This window comes from Bos taurus, chromosome 21 (genome assembly GCF_002263795.3).
Source record: "Bos taurus isolate L1 Dominette 01449 registration number 42190680 breed Hereford chromosome 21, ARS-UCD2.0, whole genome shotgun sequence".
NCBI lineage: Eukaryota > Metazoa > Chordata > Mammalia > Artiodactyla > Bovidae > Bos > Bos taurus.
In genome coordinates this window covers 31,606,562-31,626,508 of record NC_037348.1, presented here as the reverse complement: position 1 = coordinate 31,626,508, position 19,947 = coordinate 31,606,562, and the positions used below count along the sequence as shown (strand labels likewise).

General features: G+C 46.2%; 1 protein-coding gene across 4 annotated transcripts in view; it reads left to right on the top strand.

Annotated features, from left to right (window-relative positions):
- SCAPER (S-phase cyclin A associated protein in the ER) overlaps positions 1–19,947 on the top strand; it is a 423,604-nt gene that overhangs the window by 393,493 nt on the left and 10,164 nt on the right. The gene's annotated exons all lie outside the window — the stretch shown is intronic.

Below are 19,947 nucleotides of genomic sequence, written 5' to 3'. Positions count from 1 at the left end.
TTATTTCTCCTTATTTTAAAAAACAGAGTTATGGCATAACGTATCAGATTATAATTCCTGAAAACCTAATTTATCTAAAGCCTCCTACTCAGCAACTCTAATTGTGTGGATTATATCTGAGAAAAAGGCCAGCAAACAACCCTCACTCCAAGTTTCCTAATTTTTTATTTTAGGCAACTCTGTAATAAATGTGCTTACTAGGTTTATTAGCCTGCAATAATCTAGACCTGGAGAAGGCAATGGCACCCCACTCCAGTACTCTTGCCTGGAAAATCCCATGGATGGAGGAGCCTGGTAGGCTGCAGTCCGTGAGGTCGCTAGGAGTCGGACATGAGTGAGCGACTTCACTTTCACTTTTCATTTTCATGCATTGGAGAAGGAAATAGCAACCCACTCCAATGTTCTTGCCTGGAGAATCCCAGGGACGGCGGAGCCTGGTGGGCTGCCATCTATGGGGTCGCACAGAGTCGGACATGACTGAATCGACTTAGCAGCAGCAGCAGTAATCTAGATCAGGGCAGGAGAAGGACAGGAGATAGTTGTAGTGCCAGGGCCAAATACAAGGTGACAACCTACACACTAAGCGTTAATGAAACTGCCTATGTGATAAGGAGAAAGAAGTTAGAAGAAATAAGACAAGCCCAAGGACTTAGCAGGTGTAGCCATTGGGGTTTACAGGGACACTAACCCAGTGTTTTATTTCCCCAGATGACTGTTGATGCCCCCAGTGCTGGCCCTGGGTGAGCATGGAGGCAAAATGTGTGCTGCATACCTTCCCTCTAAGAAGGTTAAAAAATATGCAGTCCATCCCTGAAAGATTTCCATGATTAAAATACAGGAAATGCGGACCCTTGCCAGAATAAGTGTCATACATAGAAAAATTCCTCTTTTAAAGACCTCGTTGCCTGGAGGGCAGACCTTTCTCCTCTCCCACCATGGGAGCACTCACACAGCACTCTCCCCAGCCAGCACCTCTGGACAGATGCTATGCCCTTCCCGCAGGCCAGGCCCCACAGGTTCACAAGTCTCTCTCTCACAAGCTACTCAAGGAGGAACATCTCCTGTTAGGTTATCTTTTCTTCATGTGTATACATTTGACCTACTAAACTGCATTCTGTTTCCCTTCAAAAGTTTGTCTTTTGGTTACAAAAGTGTCCCTTCAGTTCAGTTCAGTTCAGTCACTCAGTCGTCTCTGACTTTTTGCAACCCCAAGAATTGCAGCACGCCAGGCCTCCCTGTCCATCACCAACTCCCGGAGTTCACTCAAACTCATGTCCATCGAGTCGGTGATGCCATCCAGCCATCTGTCATCCCCTTCTCCTCCTGCCCCCAATCCCTCCCAGCATCAGGGTCTTTTCCAATGAGTCAACTCTTCGCATGAGGTGGCCCAAGTATTGGAGTTTCAGCTTTAGCATCAGTCCTTCCAATGAACACCCAGGACTGATCTCCTTTAGGATGGACTGGTTGGATCTCCTTGCAGTCCAAGGGACTCTCAAGAGTCTTCTCCAACACCACAGTTCAAAAGCATCAATTCTTCAGTGCTCAGCTTTCTTTATAGTCCAACTCTCACATCCATACATGACCACAGGAAAAACCATAGCCTTGACTAGACAGACCTTTGTTGGCAAAGTAATATCTCTGCTGTTCAATATGCTGTCTAGGTTGGTCATTTACTCATCATGAAAAAGATAAGCAAGGGTAAAGAAGGAAGCAGAGTCCCAGTCATTCCTGATCTCACTGTTGAGACAGCCACTGTTACCGTTTTGGCAGGTTCCTTGCAGTCTCTTTTCTGTGAACATTTTGCTGTTAATATTGTTGAGATATAATTGACATATAACATTGTATTGGTTTTAAGTGTGTACAGTGTGAAGACTTGATCATGGTTGTGTTGCAAAATGATTAGCACAATAAATTTAGTTAACAGTCATCACCTCACATAGTTCATTTTTTTGTGTGATGAGAACGTTTAGATGTACTCTCTGCAACTTTCACATATGCAATACGGTGTTGTTAACTCTAGTCACCATGCTGTACATTACGTCCCCAGAGCTTACTTACCTTATAACTGGGATTTTGTGCCTTTTGACACCTTCACTCATTTCACCCACATTCTGTCCCCCTATGAACATTTCTACCTAGCTGAGGTCACATTGTATATACAGTCCTAGCCTGCTTTATACACTTCACATTATATCAGAAGCCTTCTTTGTGAGCATCACTTTTAATGGCTCCATGACTTTATCTTATGTAGCCAGCCTGTGGTCTACCTAACAGTTTCCTGCTCTATACCTAAGTCATTTACTATTTATCATGACACTGTCTCCTGCCTTGTAAAGAGGTGAGTAATTTGTGTGTGTGATGATGTTTTACTGTACAGTTCTACAGCAAAAGGTTTAGTTCCTTCAGTGCACTCATGTTTAGGGATGGTTTGAAACTCTCTGCTTAAATCAACTGTGTTGTGATGAATTTACTGAACTGTGTGGGGTTTCAGAGACTCTTTCTGCTCTCCTCCCCGGCAGGTAAAACACATCTCTAAGTGTCTCTGGGCTCACCAGAGTCAGTGAGGAGTGGGGTCGGGGAACTGGTGTTTGGAAATGGCATGCTAAAACTGACATGGACCTGATGGCAAAGTAGTGCCTGGGCCTGCTGGAACAAGAGAAAAGCAGATTCAGTGGGCAGAGAGAGCAGCAAGCGGTGCAAGGAGGAGACAGAGACCCTGTGGCTTCTCAGTCAGGGAAGAAGATGCTCTGGGGTTTAGAGATAATTGTGGAGAGCTAAGTTCACTATGAGTAAGAAGTTAGAAAAGTTAAAAAAAAAAAAAAAAAAGGCCAGACCTCCTTTCCCAACACCTTGCCTCCCAGAAAGATTGAATCTTACCTGGACATCCACTTCTGATTTGATGGAAGGTCAGAGAAGTCAGTTCAGTCCTAATGCAATTGCTAAAACAGTAAAGTATCTGCCTACGATGCAGGAGATCTGGGTTCGATCCCTGAGTTGGGAAGATCCCCTGGAGAAGGGAATGGCAACCCAGTCCAGTACTTTTGCTTGGAGAATCCCGTGGACAAAAGAGCCTGGCGGTCTACGGTCCATGAGGTCGAAAAGAGTCAGACACGACTGAGAGACTAACACTAGGTATCAGCTAGAGAAGAAATCAGAAATTGCTAGAAATGATAGTAATTGCCAGCCACTGAGACACTGAACCTTAAGGAGATGCTGTTTCTAAGCATAACCTCTTACATTCATAGAATGCTTTGTTGTTCAGTCGCTCGGTCGCGTCTGACTCTCTGCAACCCTGTGGACTGCAGCACACCAGGCTTCCCTGTCCTTCAGCATCTCCCGGAGCTGACTCAGACTCATGTCCGTCGAGTTGGTGATGCCATCCAAGAATTCTTTCTACTACCCCTCATATCTGTTGTCTCTTGGACCTTCCTCATTAGCATTTCACTGAGGCTGTAAGCAGAAAAATTATTCCTACCTCACAGACAGGTGAGGTATTGGGATTCAGCAAGGTGAAATAAGCCCCCTGAAATGACATAAAGAATTGGAGAAACTGAGGCTCAGAGAAGGAACAGGAATTGCCCAGCAAGAATTCACAGAATCCAGTCTCCTGGTGGGCAGTCCTGATGCCCTTTCTGCCTCACTTCTGTTATTATGAAAGTGAATTTATTTAACCTCATGCCACTTTCTTTAAATCTGAGAAATTTCAGAGGAGAAATTATGATGCTCAACTGATTTAATGTTTCCTTATCATCAGGCAGAAATCATGTTAATTTGCAGGCCTGTTTGTCCACAGAGGATCTTTTATTCCTTCCAGGGAAACAGCTTGTGTCTTTATAAGACAGGAGACCCTGAACTCCTGCTGCAACTGAAGGCTGTTTTATTAGGTAAACTGTTGTGCATAAAGGATTGGCACTTTTTATTTGCCACCATTTAGTCTATTAACTGGAAGGACTGAGCCCCATGATACCAAGGATGACTTTAGAAGAGAAACCTGGATAATAAAAGCAATGCCCCATCCTTGATAGAACCAATCATCTGTTTCCTGTAGGGTTGCAGTTTCTAATTAAAAAAATTTTAATCAAAAGCTTCCTTGTATTTTATAGTACTTTCATGACTCTAAGTTCCTTCCCATTTAATTATTATAATGAACGTAATTAGTATGTGCTGTCAGGCCTTCACTTTATTTACATTTTATATTGGATAATTAAATGTGGTCTGATAATTAAATTAACTCAAATGACAGATGATTTGACCGCCTGCATATTACTGTATTGGGAATAAGCACCTTTGCATATTCATTTTAGTTAGTGACTGACTTTTTCATCTGGTAAGACCCCATAGATTCCCGCTATCAGAGCTGGAATCTCCTGTGATAGTTGAAAGGAGGAAGGATCCCATTGGCCCACCCTCCCCCATCAGCTTCTCTGAAGGGAGTCAGGCAGACTGTGTCATCATCTGCTCGGCCGTTGATTGTGGGGGGCAGAGGAGGGGGCGGTGGTCAGAACTGGCCAGTCAGCTGGACAGTGAGGCTTGTGAAACTAGATTCTGCCTAAGCTGTGTGACACGAAGTTTCCAAGTCTTTTGTTGCTTCATGACTTAGTAAGAAAATCGAAAGGTAATCGACTAGAGGTTCCTAAAATGTTGTGCTCACCTCAGACATTTCCCTGCAAACAAAAACAGGGGCAGTCTCCCAGTTGCATACCACCTGCCCGTGAGGGACGCAGAGTTGTGTTTTAAGAGTGGCAGTTTCCCAGAGCTCCATTTTAGCTTTTGGAACTTTCAGAGGTGCCCTAATTCCTGTGCAAACATTCTTGCTTTGCTCCTTGTTTTTCTCAAAGGCAGATGGTCCTAGGTCACACCCATTTGGTAAACTCCTCCAGCCTCATCCAGGTCTAAGAGTAGAGTGTGCTATGGTGGGTTCAGAGTGAAAACTCCAGCCTTCAAGGCCTTTCTGTTCTTCCAGTGTTGGCAGCTTATTCTTGAGCTGTCACACACACGTTCAGCTTTCTCTATTTTCTTTGTGTGACAGATACAGTTCCCTTTCACAAAATAATAATGTATCATGCCTAACGAAGAGCCTAAGAACTTCAACAATATAACTATCTTGGAATTACTCTCAGTATTTACAGCAACAAAGGAAGCTATGGGGTTTGTTCCCAAAAGTAGAACAAATAAACTTCCTAATTAAAAATAACTTCTGCCTAAAGATTTATTTCTCTGCATATAAGTTAGCATATTAAAAAGCAGAGACAATACTTTGCCAGCAAAGGTCCATCTAGTCAAGGCTATGGTTTTTCCAGTGGTCATGTATGGATGTGAGAGTTGGACTGTGAAGAAAGCTGAGCACCAAAGAACTGATGCTTTTGAACTGTGGTGTTGGAGAAAACTCTTGAGAGTCCCTTGGACTGCAAGGAGATCCAACCAGTCCATCCTAAAGGAGATCAGTCCTGGGTGTTCATTGGAAGGACTGATGCTGAAGCTGAAACTCCAATCCTTTGGCTACCTCATGCGAAGAGTTGACTCATTGGAAAAGACCCTGATGCTGGGAGGGATTGGGGGCAGGAGGAGAAGGGGACAACAGAGGATGAGATGGCTGGATGGCATCACTGACTTGATGCACGTAAGTTTGGGTAAACTCCAGGAGTTGATGATGGACAGGGAGGCCCGGCGTGCTGCGATTCATGGGGTCGGAAAGAGTCAGACTGGACTGAGTGACTGGACTGAACTGAACTGAAAGATTTATTTGGAGGCTTCCGGTGAGTGACCTGGCTGGTGTTAGAATGGAGAAATTTGCCAGTTAGCGATTTTGGCCGCTTGTCGGAAAAGTCACCAACATCACAGAATCCAAACAAAAGATATCTTTACGCCCCTCATCTCTTTGGTGTCCCCATCTTGCTTTTCCCATACAAGGGTAGTTTGAAGTACCTCCTACTCATAGTAAGTACCTTTTTACTCCAAGACCACCTGAAAGGTTTGCAAGGAAATCCCTCCTTGGCTGAGTGGCTGCGTTGCTAGGGAATTAACTGGAGTAATGGGCAGCCTCCCCAAGGAAACCTTCTCTGAGTCCTCAGTGGACACCATCACCACTCAAGGCTGACACTGACCAGGTATAGCACTGTTCAGCGTTCAGTGAAAGGGATGTTTTCCCCACCCCCTCTGTACAGAATCTTGCCCTGATTCGTGGCTCACTGTACTCCCACCAATCCCCCTGCCTGTGATTGACACAGCAGTAGTTCAGATGGCACCTGATTAGATTCCCATCTTGAGTCAGTCTGCACTTCAGATTTTGAACTTGATCTCTGATGGCAGTAAACGTCAGATGTCACAGAGGATGAGAGCACAGGCTCTGGAGACAGCCGGCTTTGAAATCATTTAGTCTGTTCTTTCCTAGCACTGTGACCTTGGTTTGGTCAAGTTACTAAATTGTGAGCCTCAGTTTCCTCATCTGTGAAATGGAGGGCATAATACCAGTACTGCCCGTGTTGCTGAGTGAATTAAATGAGACAACACAGGCCCAGACTCTTAGTGAACGCTCAAGAAAGGCAGACCCTGCCGTCCCAGCGGCCCTGTTATCATCAGCTTTATGGCACTAAATAATACAGCTGGGTCAGCAGTAGGCTGAATTCATAATTCTGGCATGGTAAACTGAAAAGAACATGGTTGTGCAGATAATGGTGACTGAGCCATGAAATTAACAGACAGTTACTCCTTGGAAGAAAAGCTCTGACAAACCCAGACAGTGTATTAAAAAGCAGAGACATCACTTTGCTGACAAAGATCCGTATAGTCAAACCTGTGGTTTTTCTAGTAGTCATGTACGGATGTGAGAGTTGGACCATAAAGAAGGCTGAGCACTGAAGAATTGATGCTTTCAAATTGTGCTGGAGAAGACTCTTGAGAGTCCCTTGGACAGCAAGGAGATCAAACCAGTCAATCCTAAAGAAAAGCAACCCTGAATATTCATTGGAAGGACTGATGCTGAAGCCGAAGCTCCAATACTTTGGCCCCCTGATGCAAAGAGCCAACTCACTGGGAAAGACCCTGATGCTGGGAAAGATTGAAGGCAGGAGGAGAAAGGGGTGACAGAGGATGAGATGGTTGGATGGCATCATCTCAGTGGATATGAGTTTGAGCAAACTCCAGGAGTTGGTGAAGGACAGGGAATGGCATGCTGCAGTGCATGAGATCTCAAAGAGCTGATATGACTTAGTAACTGAACCAGAGAAGGCAATGGCACCCCACTCCAGCACTCTTGCCTGGAGAATCCCATGGACGGGGGAGCCTGGTAGGCTACAGTCCGTGAGGTTGCTAAGAGTCGGACATGACTGAGCGACTTCACTTTCACTTTTCACTTTCATGCATTGGAGAAGGAAATGGCAACCCACTCCAGTGTTCTTGCCTGGAGAATCCCAGGAATGGAGGAGCCTGGTGGGCTGCCGTCTATGGGGTTGCACAGAGTCGGACACGACTGAAGCAACTTGGCAGCAGCAGCAGCAGCAACTGAACAACAGAAACAAACTATCCTTTCACCTGTCTTCTCAGTTTCTCAGTTTGGGGGAACTCAGGTTCAGAACACTCCAGTGAAATAACTGTCTGAAATCTAACATTGAAGCTTTGAAACTGAAACCTCACCATAGTTTCCTCTCCACTGCACTATAAAGGCTGGCAGCCCACTAACAGTGTCTGAGGCGAAGAGCATAAGGAGGGACATTGTGAGGGCTTGGTTTAGCCACACAGTGACATGAAGTTAATCCTCTGAGATCCGTCCCAAGACTGGACAGAGCAGCAGAAAACGCACACACGACCGTCAGCACCCCAGTCCCAGGGACCCAAACCAGGTCCTGTGAGCAAGGGCCGAGGCTGAACACCGCCGCCGGGCGTGGGCGGTGTGTCCAGTCGTCAGTCATCCTTGGCTCACTTGGAAGTCTTCTACTGGGTGTGGAAAATGAGGCCAGAAGGAATGTTTTGTCACAGTGTAACTAATGACCAGTCATAAAACTAACTTTTTCTGGGCCTGCCTTGGTGTTCAGACTTAAAGGGTGCCTTTTTAAATCACTGAGATAGACTGTAAACACTTCTGTAATCACAGAGAAAACACTTCTTCTGACGTAGGAGATCTTAAAGCCCAACATCATACAACAAACACTGGAACAGCAGTCAGGAGGTAAGGGCTTCTCCTAACTATGCGGCTGTGTGACCCTGAGCAAGTCACTGCCCTTCTCTGGACTTCACTTTCCTGTCTGTCAAAAGAGTTAGGCTGGGTGCTCCCAAGGGCCCTTCCAGCTCTGACAGAAGACAAATGTGTAAGTCTATGATGAAGTGAGAAGTTATGTCCAGGCCAATATAGGTGCTTGAATTCAATAATTTTCATTTCTAAATGTAGTCATCACAAATGTTCTAGCAGCCACACTGGTCTCCTTGCTGTTCTGCAAACACACCTCTCAAAACTTTGTTCTTATTGCTTTCTACCTGGGAATCTTTTCCCCCAGAAATCAGCATGGTCTGGGGAGTGGCGGGGGCGGGAGCGGGAGGTGACTTTCAAAGGCTTTTTTCTCAGTTATCATGTTATCAGAGTGGCCTTTCCTGACCGTATGACCTAAAATCAGCCCCATTGCACCTTTACCTAGCTGTATTTTTATTCATATACTTGTTGCCCACCCCGACATTTATTTTGTCTGTCTCCCCTCTCCCACCCCATGCTACTAAGGTGTTAGTATGTCAAGAACAGAGTCTTTGTCTGCAGTGCCTACAGGAGTGTCTGGCACATAGTAATTACTTAATATTTGTTAAATGAATTATTGGATGTTGAGATAATCTATCTCTTCTAGACATTATACTGCAGAAAAGGTTAAAATGGCCCCAGATTTTAAAGAATACAGCACTTCTGTTTTAGTGACCAAACCTCCTAAACTGACTTTTAGCTAAAACTTTTAAGAGCCATTTCTTTGGCATGGTAAGTTATATTTGAATTTATTCTAAGAGAAACTTCTTAGTTTTGTTTTTGCTGGAGCCAGTAGTTCTGAGATACAAAGGAAACTAGTGTGTTTAAGGTTTGGCAAATCCTGTGTTTGAGAAAACAGCAGTGTGTGAGAGAAAACTTTGGAGGCAGACTTAAGTCCATGTCCTAGCCCCGCCCCGCACTTGAGTGATAAACTTGGGCAGGTTATCCTGAGTGTCACTTCCCCCAGGCTATAACATAGAGCCAAGAAATTGTAATGATTAAATGTCATCCTCAAAACTGCCCTGATGGTCCAGTGGCTAAGACTCCAGGCTCCCAATGCAGGGGCCCCAGGTTCAATGCCTGCTTTGGGGACTAGACCCCACAGGCCGCAACTAAGAGTTGGCATGCCACAACTAAAGATGCCATGAAGATCCCGCATGCCACATGCTGCACCTGAGACCCAGCACAGCCAAATAAATTATTTTTTTTTTTATTTTATTTTATTTTTAAACTTTACAATACTGTATTGGTTTTGCCATATATCGAAATGAATCCTCCACAGGCATACATGTGTTCCCCATCCTGAACCCTCCTCCTTCCTCCCTCCCCGTACCATCCCTCTGGGTCATCCCAGTGCACCAGCCCCAAGCATCCAGTATCGTGCATTGAACCTGGACTGGCGACTCATTTCATATATGATATTATACATATTTCAATGCCATTCTCCCAAATCATCCCACCCTCTCCCTCTCCCACAGAGTCCAAAAGACTGTTCTATACATCAGTGTCTCTTTTGCTGTCTCGTACACAGGGTTATTGTTACCATCTTTCTAAATTCCATATATATGTGTTAGTGTACTGTATTGGTGTTTTTCTTTCTGGCTTACTTCACTCTGTATAATAGGCTCCAGTTTCATCCACCTCATTAGAACTGATTCAAATGTATTCTTTTTGATGGCTGAGTAATACTCCATTGTGTATACGTACCACAGCTTTCTTATCCATTCATCTGCTGATCTAGGTTGCTTCCATGTCCTGGCTATTATAAACAGTGCTGCAATGAACATTGGGGTACATGTGTCTCTTTCCCTTCTGGTTTCCTCAGTGTGTATACCCAGCAGTGGGATTGCTGGATCATAAGGCAGTTCTATTTCCAGTTTTTTAAGGAATCTCCACACTGTTCTCCGAAATACAAATCAAAACCACTATGAGGTACCATTTCACGCCAGTCAGAATGGCTGCGATCCAAAAGTCTACAAGTAATAAATGCTGGAGAGGGTGTGGAGAAAAGGGAACCCTCTTACACTGTTGGTGGGAATGCAAACTAGTACAGCCACTATGGAGAACAGTGTGGAGATTCCTTAAAAAACTGCAAATGAATTATTTTTTAAATGTCATCTTTATTATGCAGAGCCCAGGTTTACTTGACTCTCAGCCATAAGAGGGGGTGTCTCGGATATTTGCTTGTCGAGTCGGTGGCATTGTCACAGAAAGTCTCTTTCATACGTGTGTCCCACTCGGAAAGCATACGCTGTTGGAAAAACTACACTTAAAGACCCCAAATCACCGTGTCATTCACTTTAATAACAAGCTTCAGTGGGCGGGGGGCGGGGGGGGGTGGTTAAAATATTTTTCTCAAGTTTCTTCATGTGTGTGTAGTTCCTTTGGGATCACACACCTTAGGTCTGCATAACTCGTCAAAGAACCTAGTGTGTAGGAGTTCTGTCATGGTAGCCATGAGCTGGTCTCTGCTGCAAGGCCCGGGCAGTATGTTTTTGTAGCGTGAGGAGAGGATTGTGGGCTCTGGAGCCAGATGACCTACGTTCTGGTCACAACTGTACACCTTACTAGCTCTGTGATCCTGGTCAAAACCCTTACCTTCCTGGTGCCAGTTTCCTTAAATCAGGATAACACTGATAACACCTCATAGGGTTGTTGTGCAGATTAAATTAGGTCATGAGCATAGTGTAAAATTAGTACATTCCCTGGGCCTGAACAAAGGTTAATTGTGATATGATTGAAATGTCTGCCTTCCACATTCCCTGCTCTTAATGGGGAGATCCTTGGAGCATCCACTCGGTCAGCTCTGACACTTGATACCACCTTAGATAGGCCATCTCTGCTGTCAGAGCCTTTGTCCCCGTCTGTTGAGAAAACTGACGAGAACTCTCTGTCTTCGTGGACCCAAAGGATGCAGAAGCATGAGGAGGTCCTCCCGTAGGGGTCTCTGGGCCGCCACTCGACGCACTGCCCCAGCACAGCTGCCAAGGGAGGTCTGGGCGGGTCAGTCTGGCCCTGTCCAGCTGCCAGCTCCCCCGCCCAAGGGGCATGCATAGTTCAGCCGGACATACCTGACAGGTAATAAACATACGCTTGTCTGGAAGGCAGTGGAGGAGAATCTCTGCTCACCATTTGGGGCTGCAGAAATAGGAGGAAGAGAGACCTCACACCCAAATAACTCTCCTCTATATGGGCAACTGCTAAACTGAAAACACACCACAGAAATAACTCAGAGGTGCACTGAGATGGTGTTAGGAAAAGAAACTAGAAAATGCCTCACATGAATCAATGTGAGCATTTAATGGACCTTAATTGGAACCTTATCCTACTGTACTTAGAGCAGAGAGATGAAAGCAAAAGAAATCTGAGAGACCATTTATTTCACTTGAGAAAGCAGTAAACTAAAACTACAAAAAGATTTGACTACTATTATATTTTTTATGATTAAATAAAATTGTCATAGACTGGTGCTGGCGAGCCCATAAGTGCGCCGTGGAATGCATCCATGCTCTTTGGCTGCTGTTGGGATGTGACCAGAAAATCTATCAGGCTGTGCTCTGCATTTATTAACTCTGCTATTCTCACACCACCCAAAGGCTCTGTGGTGAGGAAGGCTTGACCTGAGTTCCAAATCAAAATAGTTGAGAATATGAGGATAGTGTATTTTGTGTGAAGACTTTCATTCATTCTTAAAAAAATATAAGCTATTTTCACCATATTTAGATGTAGTGTCTGTGCAGGTATAATCACCAAAAGGTGCTCATGTGTGTGAAACCTTGTAGCACAGGATTATATTATTTCTCCAAGTTCACAGGCCTTCAGAGATCATCTAGTCCAGCTCCCGTCATTGCCAGACAAGAGAAGGGCTTGCTCAAGTCCCTGGAGCCAGTCCTCCTGACACAAGATCTAGGACTTTTTGTGACCAGTCTTCTGCCTCCTCTCCCCACCCCCTACCTTGTGGTAGGTGGGACATAGATACTTCAAGTAAAAAAAAAAAAAAAATCCAAAATAAAGAGGCCCCTCAAATGTATGACAATATAGTGGGTCTGTGTCATTTCCAAGGTCTGTGCTCTTTAGACAAAGCTCTTTCTCAAACATAAATTAAAATGAAAAGAGCACTTACGAGTATAGTCCCTGACAAATTATAGAATCCATGACTTTTAGGGTTAGCCAAGTGTTTAAGAGAATCTAGGCCAACCTTCTTGTGCTGCAAGATGTGTTCAAAGGGGATTTAGAACATGCTTCATTTAAAAGGTAACTCTTCTCACAAAATAGACAACATGAAAGAAGGGAAAAGAAGTTCTAACATGGAACAGAGGCTGGAGGTGACTTATTCGTGGGGAAATGCCAGTATCATGAGCTTTGTGTCCACATGAGCATTCATCATTCATTCCTTCGCTCAGTGATCAGCTTTTACTGAATGTCCGCTCCATCTCAAACCAAGTGCTGGAGGATGCAGAAACGAATAGAGCCCCGATCTTGTCTTTCTGGAGCCCAGAGCCTAGGAGCCGTGCTGTCAGTGCTGAGACTCATTCCTTCCTTCCACAGACATTTCACAAGCGCCTGCGATGGTCCAGCTACTGTTCTAGCCACCCAGAAGACCGAGAGAAACAAAATAGACTAAGTCCCTGCTCTCAGGTTGCTGACACTCTGGGAGGAAAGGGAGAGACGATCAATAAGCAAACCTGGATGGGTGCTTGAGCTTTGTTTAGAGATATTTCACAGTGGAGGTGGTGCTTGAGCTGCTATCTGGAGGTGGAATAGTTACTTACCAGGTAGCAAGGTAGGAAAGACATTCTGGGCCTAGGAAAGACCATGAGCAAAGGTGTGTGTGTGCGCTTAGTCACTCAGTCATGGCCAGCCCTTTGTGACCCCAGGGACTGTAGCCTACCAGACTCTCCTCTCCGAGGGATTCTCCAGGCAAGACTACTGGAGTGGAATGCCATTCCCTTCTCCAGGGGATCTTACTGAGATCTAAAATGGCCTGGCAGGTTTAGGGAACGACAAGCTGTTCCTTCTATCTGTAGCTTAGGAGGTAGTGGAGAGAATATGAGTTAAGGGTGAAGAAGCTGGCTGGGCCGAAGTCATGAAGAAACCTGCATGCAACTGGTAGGTAGGTCTTAGGGATTTATTCTCTCAGACATGATGAGGTGCCCCTAATGTTACTAGCAGGGGGAGGAGATGTTCAAGCTGTGTCTGAAAGTCCACTCAGGATGTAGAGAGTGGGGAGACAGGCCCCAGGACTTCTGCAGTGGAGCCCCAGGATGGGAGCTGGTGTCCCTGGTTATGTAGCATTGTTCCTCCCCACAGGAGCAGGGTGGTGTCTGAGGGGGGCACCTGCCCAGGAGCCTTCTTTGCACCCCTCTGCCAGCAGTACTCAGCAAGCAGCCTGTCACCCATAGGAAGCAGGGGACACACGTCAGGGGCCTTGTCACCCAGGTTCCCTGGAGGGACACTGAAGGACAGCCACTCCCCCTCGCTGCATGAGGAAAGCCCTCATTTCTGTAGGATAACCTGGTTTCCAAAGCCTCTGCGAGGCCCAACCCCCAGATACTGGCTTTAACCTCTCCTCCTGCCCCTGACTGCTTCCCTGCCTCCTTCCCTCCTTCCCTCTCTCTCCTTCCTCCTCGACCCTCGGCTGGTGCTAGACAGCAGTGAATCCCTGGGACCACCAGGAAGAAGGCTAGTGCTCCAAGGGCCTGCCTCCCACACAGTCTGCCAAGATCTCTGCACTTAATCTCAGCCTCGAAATCTATCTTAGAGCAGAAGCAAGTCTGGGGAGAGAGGAACGTGTTTGCAGTGCTAGCCAAGGGAATCTTTGTGTTTCTCTGCCCCAAATTCAGTTTGATTATGTATGTGGACAGACTCTTCAAATTTTTCTCATGTGATATTTAAATAAGGCCATTTCAGTGCCCAGCCTACTCTACCCCCAAGGCATCAGATCAGAGAAACAAGGTGTGTGGGTGGGAGTGTTTGGGACATACCTTTTCCTTTATATGATTCATAGAGGTCACTGGCCTCAAGGCCCCTCCTATCATATCTTTCCTCTCCTGGGCTTGGGCGTCAGGTGTGATGGGACTTGTCAAAGAGCACTGTGGACAGAGAGGCTTGGCCTCTGCCCCGGCCTGGCCACGAGGACTGTTGCCCCCTGTGCTCCAGCATTGTAGCAGGACCAGTTTCACAGGGAGGAATGCAACAGCTACTTTGTTTCTGCTCTGCTAGAAAAATATTCTTTGTTCCAATGATTTACAGGCCCTCTCGGCTGTCTCTTATAATGAATTTAGATGTCTAGACACCTATTTTTTGCCCCTTTGTTGAGGACATCTTGTCTCTGACAAGAAAAGGGAAAAAGCAAAACAAGAATTCCTAGGCATAAAGAATTCTCCTTGGTGAGATTTAACCATTTGTGTCCATTTCTGTCTGATCTCGTACTCCATTCACGCTGCCGGCCTGGCTGATGGAGGTGGCTTGGCCTTGGGCTTGACAGACCAGCTCTTGCTGTCCTTACCCATGCCCCACCTGCCCCTGCTCTCCAGACGGTTGTGCCAAGAGGCTGTTGGAGTCGATGGGGTGCTGCCTGAAGTACTCAGTCAGCTGTTCTTGTAAGTCCAAAGATAGCGGCTCTGAGGACCTTGAAAGCCCTGGGAAGAGTAGGCCCAGGGCGCTGGTGTGGCAGTGGGTGTAGACAGGCCCCTGGAGTCAGGTTTCGACACCAAAGCTCAGTCCTCGTTCGTTCATTCCCCAGCTGGTCATGGAGCACCTGTGATTTGTCAGGCACGATCCTAGGCACTACGCCACACACTGGGGACACAGCAGCGAATAGAAAGGACATGACCCCTGTTCCCACAGTGCTGAAAACAGACTCACATCAGCCTGTCTTTGCCTCAACAACTGCTCATGCTTCTGGAGTCTTCTGGTCCATGGCAGACGTGGGACTGAGCTTCCAGTGACCTGAGCAGTTAGCAGCTTGCCAGAGAGGGCATTCTGAGGGGAAAAAAAAGAACATAAAAATAAAATGCAAAGCCTTCTCCTAAATAAGGGAGAAATTTAAGATCACTCTTAGATCATAGCAAAATTAGCAGGATTCACAGAGTATACGTAGATAAGACAGAAAGTGACCACTTTGTATTTTGTTTCCTTGAATGTAGGTGAATTCTAGAGAGATGGAGATTTTGCTATAGGACACCATGGTTGTGTCAAAGATGCTTTGAAGGATGGTTGGATGGATGGATTTCGAAAGGGGCCAAGAAACTGCCCCACAGAACCTTTTTTCTAGTTTATTTCTATTATTTAGTGTTATGGTTTTGGTATGGTCAGGAAGAGAGCTGTTCCTATATAAGTGAATTTTGCAGAGGACTAAACTTACCTTTAAAACACTATATTTATTTAACATTAACTACTTGTGTTCATTTTTTAAATTTTAGTCTCCTATTTCTTAAACTTAAATCATACTTAATATACATTTTTGATGCCTTAAGAAATGAATATCTACTGTAGTATCAAGTACATGAGCATTATCGTGTATGTGAAGCAAATTTTTTAAGTATAGAGTACTAAGAGAAGGTCATGGGGTATAATATGTGTTACTACTACAGTACAGTAATATCACTCAAGACCAACCATTTATACTAAATGATTCCAGGCAACTGTCTCAATTCTTATTTGTTTTTGAAATCCTTTTCATTTCCACGCCCTCACTTACTAGAGTCAGCTGGCGCTTCTTTCTGTCTCCAGCAGTCTCCTAATTTGCTGATTCCACTCCACTTTGGTTGGACTTGCTTCTGAAATGTAAATTGGTAGGCTGAGTTGGGGCTTGCAGAACTTAGCTGTAAATAATTGACGTGGGCTTCGTGGACCGACTGGGCACTCTGTGAGGGCAGGGATGTCTCTGACTCATTCACTGCCTCGCTCCCCAAGCCTTACATAGCACTCTGCCAGAGTAGATGCTCAGTAGAGTTTTGATGAATGAACTGGTGTGTCTGCTCAGCAGCCTGCTTGCTCACTTCCTGGTTCTTGGCTGCATTCCAGGTGGTCACAGTTGGAGGAAGGGGGCCTTCTGGGTGAGGAGAATCAGGCTGTTTTCCATTTACATAACATGATAGAGTCCCCAGAGGCCTTCCTAGCCACTCTCCTTGGGATCTTTGAAGTGACTACGGCAGTTGTCATTTCACAGATGTGAAGTGACTACCGCAGTTGTCACAGATGTGAAAAACGCAGACTGCCCAGGCCAACTACGTTTCTAGACCAGATGCATACTCCGTAGCTTACCTCTGCTTTCCTTTTTTTTCTTCCTGAAATTTAACTGTTGGGAAAAACTCTTCAGGTCATACCAAGGATTAGCATTATAAATATATCATAGGGGATAGTGGTTGTTTCAAAAACAAGGTCGGGTCTGCAGGCACGCAAAATCCAGAAGGCAGCTAATTACATCACCATCACGAGAGGGTCCTCATTCAGAAGTCGCATGTTCCAACAGTTCACTCCTGAGAATCTAGCCCCATCACCAACCGTTCCTCTCTTTCAAGTTCTTATGTCTGATAGTTTGAGACAAACCCTTGGCACAGCCTAGCGTATAACCAAGAACTGGCTATTTGATATCTAGCCAAGCAGAATATAGGTTTTTGAAGAAAGGTCTTTTGTGTTGGTTTAATCTGTGTATGTCAGTTGATTTAGTCTGTTTAGAATGGCAATATGTCATCCTCCTCTTCATCTGGGCTGGCAAAGTTGTGCGAGAAGCTGGCTGGCAGCCAGTCATTGGAACGAGCTCAGGGCTTGGCGACAGAGAGCCCCTCTGCCTAGGAAGGGGCAGCCCCCTGGGTGTGATAGCCCTGAGAGGCAAGAGAGAAGCCAGCTCTCAGAGTCAGAAGAGTTTTCCAGGCCCAGCTCCATAAATGACCAGTGGACCTGTAACAAGTCTCCCAAGCTTTCTGAGTTTCGGAGCTCTTCTTATAAAAGAGTATAGTCATCCGTGTCTGCCCCCGTCAAGGGTGTTGAGAGACTCAGATGATGTAGATAGAGGGGCTTCAGGGACGACTGAGTACCGTCTCCGCCAGTGACAGGCTTTCTGCTGCGTTGGATGTTACTGAGGTTCTGGCATGCTGCAGTCCATGGGGTCACAAAGAATCGGACACAACTTAGGGACTGAACAACAAGCAACAACTGGCAATGTGATGCCCTAGAAAATTTTGGATTCCTTCACATCAAGTGAGAGACCAGTGTCACCCCACTACCCACAAAGGAGGAGGGTTTTTCCCCAGACCTCTCCTTATAACCGGGCCAGGGAGCCCTGCCTGGGATGCTGAGAGTCTCAAGCCCAGTTTCTTTCTAGGGGAGCAGACAAATGATCACAGAATCCATTCTTAGGGATGTCTTAGTTCAGGCTGCAGTAACAAAGTTCCATAGACTGGGTAGCTTGTAAAACAATAGGAATTTGTTTCTCATTGTTCTGGAGGCTGGAAATCCAAGGTCAGGTTCTGGTGAGGGCCCTCTTTCCAAGTTACAGACTACCAGCATTTCATCATGTCCTCACAAGGCAGAAAGAGGACTAGAGGGCTCTCTGGAGTCTCTTTTATGAAGGTATTAATCTCATTCATGAGGGCTCCACCCTCATGATCTAATCACCTCCTGAAGGCCCCACCTCCTGATGCCATCACATGAGGATTAGGATTTCAACAAAAGAATTGAGGGGGGCACACAAACCTTCAATCTATGACAAGGGACTAGCTGAGCAGACCTAAGACGATGTGAAATGGAGACCTGCTTCAGAAAATGGCATCTGTGCCCCATGAGAGGAGATCTTGGTATGATTCTCCCCCAAGGCAAGGTACAGAAGAATGTGTTAACTAGGGACCCTGTGTCACTTTGATTCACTCATTCCAGTAACTCTGAGGTGCCCAGCCCTCTAGCAGAGCAGGGGAGGACAGAAAAGTAAAGGAAACAGTTCCTGCCCTTCTGGAACTAGGAATTAAGCTGCTCACACAATTTACAGTATAAAAGCTGCTGCCTTGTCTTTGGGTTGAAAAGCAGAGGCAATCTCTGGCCGTGCTGCCTGGGAAGGCTTCCTGGGCTAAAGGATTTCCTTAAGTGCTTGGAGGGAAGCTCCTCCTGGGTCTGAATCAGGAGCCCACAACACCAGCCTTATTAGCTCTGGCACTTCTTGCTCTGTTTTCAGATTGACAGGTCTGGCACAACAGCCCCAACACACACACAGACTCAGCTTAAGACTGTTTCTCTGTACCACTTACCTGTGTTTCTTGGATCACACTTATGCTAGGATTTTCTTTTCAAAGCTGTCAGAATGCACTTCCTACCCCGCCACCACAAGATCCTGGCTGGCATCCCCCGCCTGTTTGCACAGCTCTCTCCTGTGGAGGCAGAGCCAGGGAGAGGCCGTGGCATGGCTTCCCAGGTGGCATGAAGCTTGCTGATGAGTCCTAGCCAGAGCAGGGCCCGCTGCTGCCAGGCACCCTGTTCTGATGAGCAGCCCCTACGAAGAGGCGGGGGCAGGATGACAGAAAGCACTCGTTAGGCCTCACACACTGGGAGGGGACTTCTGATTCTGCGAGTGTAGGGAAGCCAGATCCAGCAGGAGGAGACTCAGAGCAGCAGAACTGGTGAGCTAACCAAAGGCTCCTAACTAACACTGCCTTTTACATTGTGGTCACAGACACTGTTTTGTTTGATCCTCATGTAAATGCTAAAAGCTGCCATCTGCCTCCGTTTCATTGAAAGAACACTGTGGCTCAAACCAGTTAACTGACCAGGGCTAGTTAACACCAAGCTTCCTTGAGCCTGCAGATTCATGCTTGTGGCCTCGAGAGACAACTGGCCCAGGCACTTCTAAAATACACCTGGTTAGTGAGGAAAGCCTGCTAGTGAAACTTCATGCTGGCCAGGGGTGACAAGGAATTGGACCTGAGCTGTGGATTGAATTGTATTCCTCCAAAATTCATATGTTGAGCCCTAACCCCCAGTGTGAATATCCTTGGAGATAGGACTTTTAAGAGTTAATTAAGGTTGAATGAGGTCATAAGGGTGGGTCCTAATGTAATAGGATTGGCGGCCTCATGCACACTCACTAAGGACAGGCCACATGAGGACACAGCGAGGTGTCAGCATGCAGACCAGGGAGAGAGCCCCCACCAGAAGCCCCACGCAGCACTCTGACCTAGCCTGCCAGGCTTCTGAACTGTGCGAAAGTACATTTCTGTCATTTAAGCCCCCTAGTCTAGGGTAGTCTGTGATGGCAGCCTGAGCAGACGAAGACAGGCTGGCACTGAATCTAGGTTGTTTCTTCTCTCCACGTGAAATTCCTCCACCTACAATTCTAGGTGCTCAGATCTGATCTAACCTTGAAGGTCCAACCCACCTGCTCAGTGCAGCCTTCCTCACCTTAGTAAGGAGTAATCTCTCCCTCCCATGGGCTGCCCCAGTACTTTATCCTCCCTCTCTGATGACCCAGGCGCCTTTGTATTACTGTCCTTTCTGGACATACCTCATCTCCCTGAGAGGTGAGGCTTGACTCCTCTCCATGTCCCCTTCAGCATTTGGCACAGGAGGCATTCGGTAAATGGCTACTGAATTTAGAGCTCTTTTCTGGCTTCCTCAATTGGGGCACCCAGTTATACTTCACTTGGTAGGAGGTGCAAAGATTGGAACCCGAAAGCTTAGTGGGTGTCCAGGGATCAGCAGATGAAAGAATCAACATGTCCCACTTGTCTACTCCA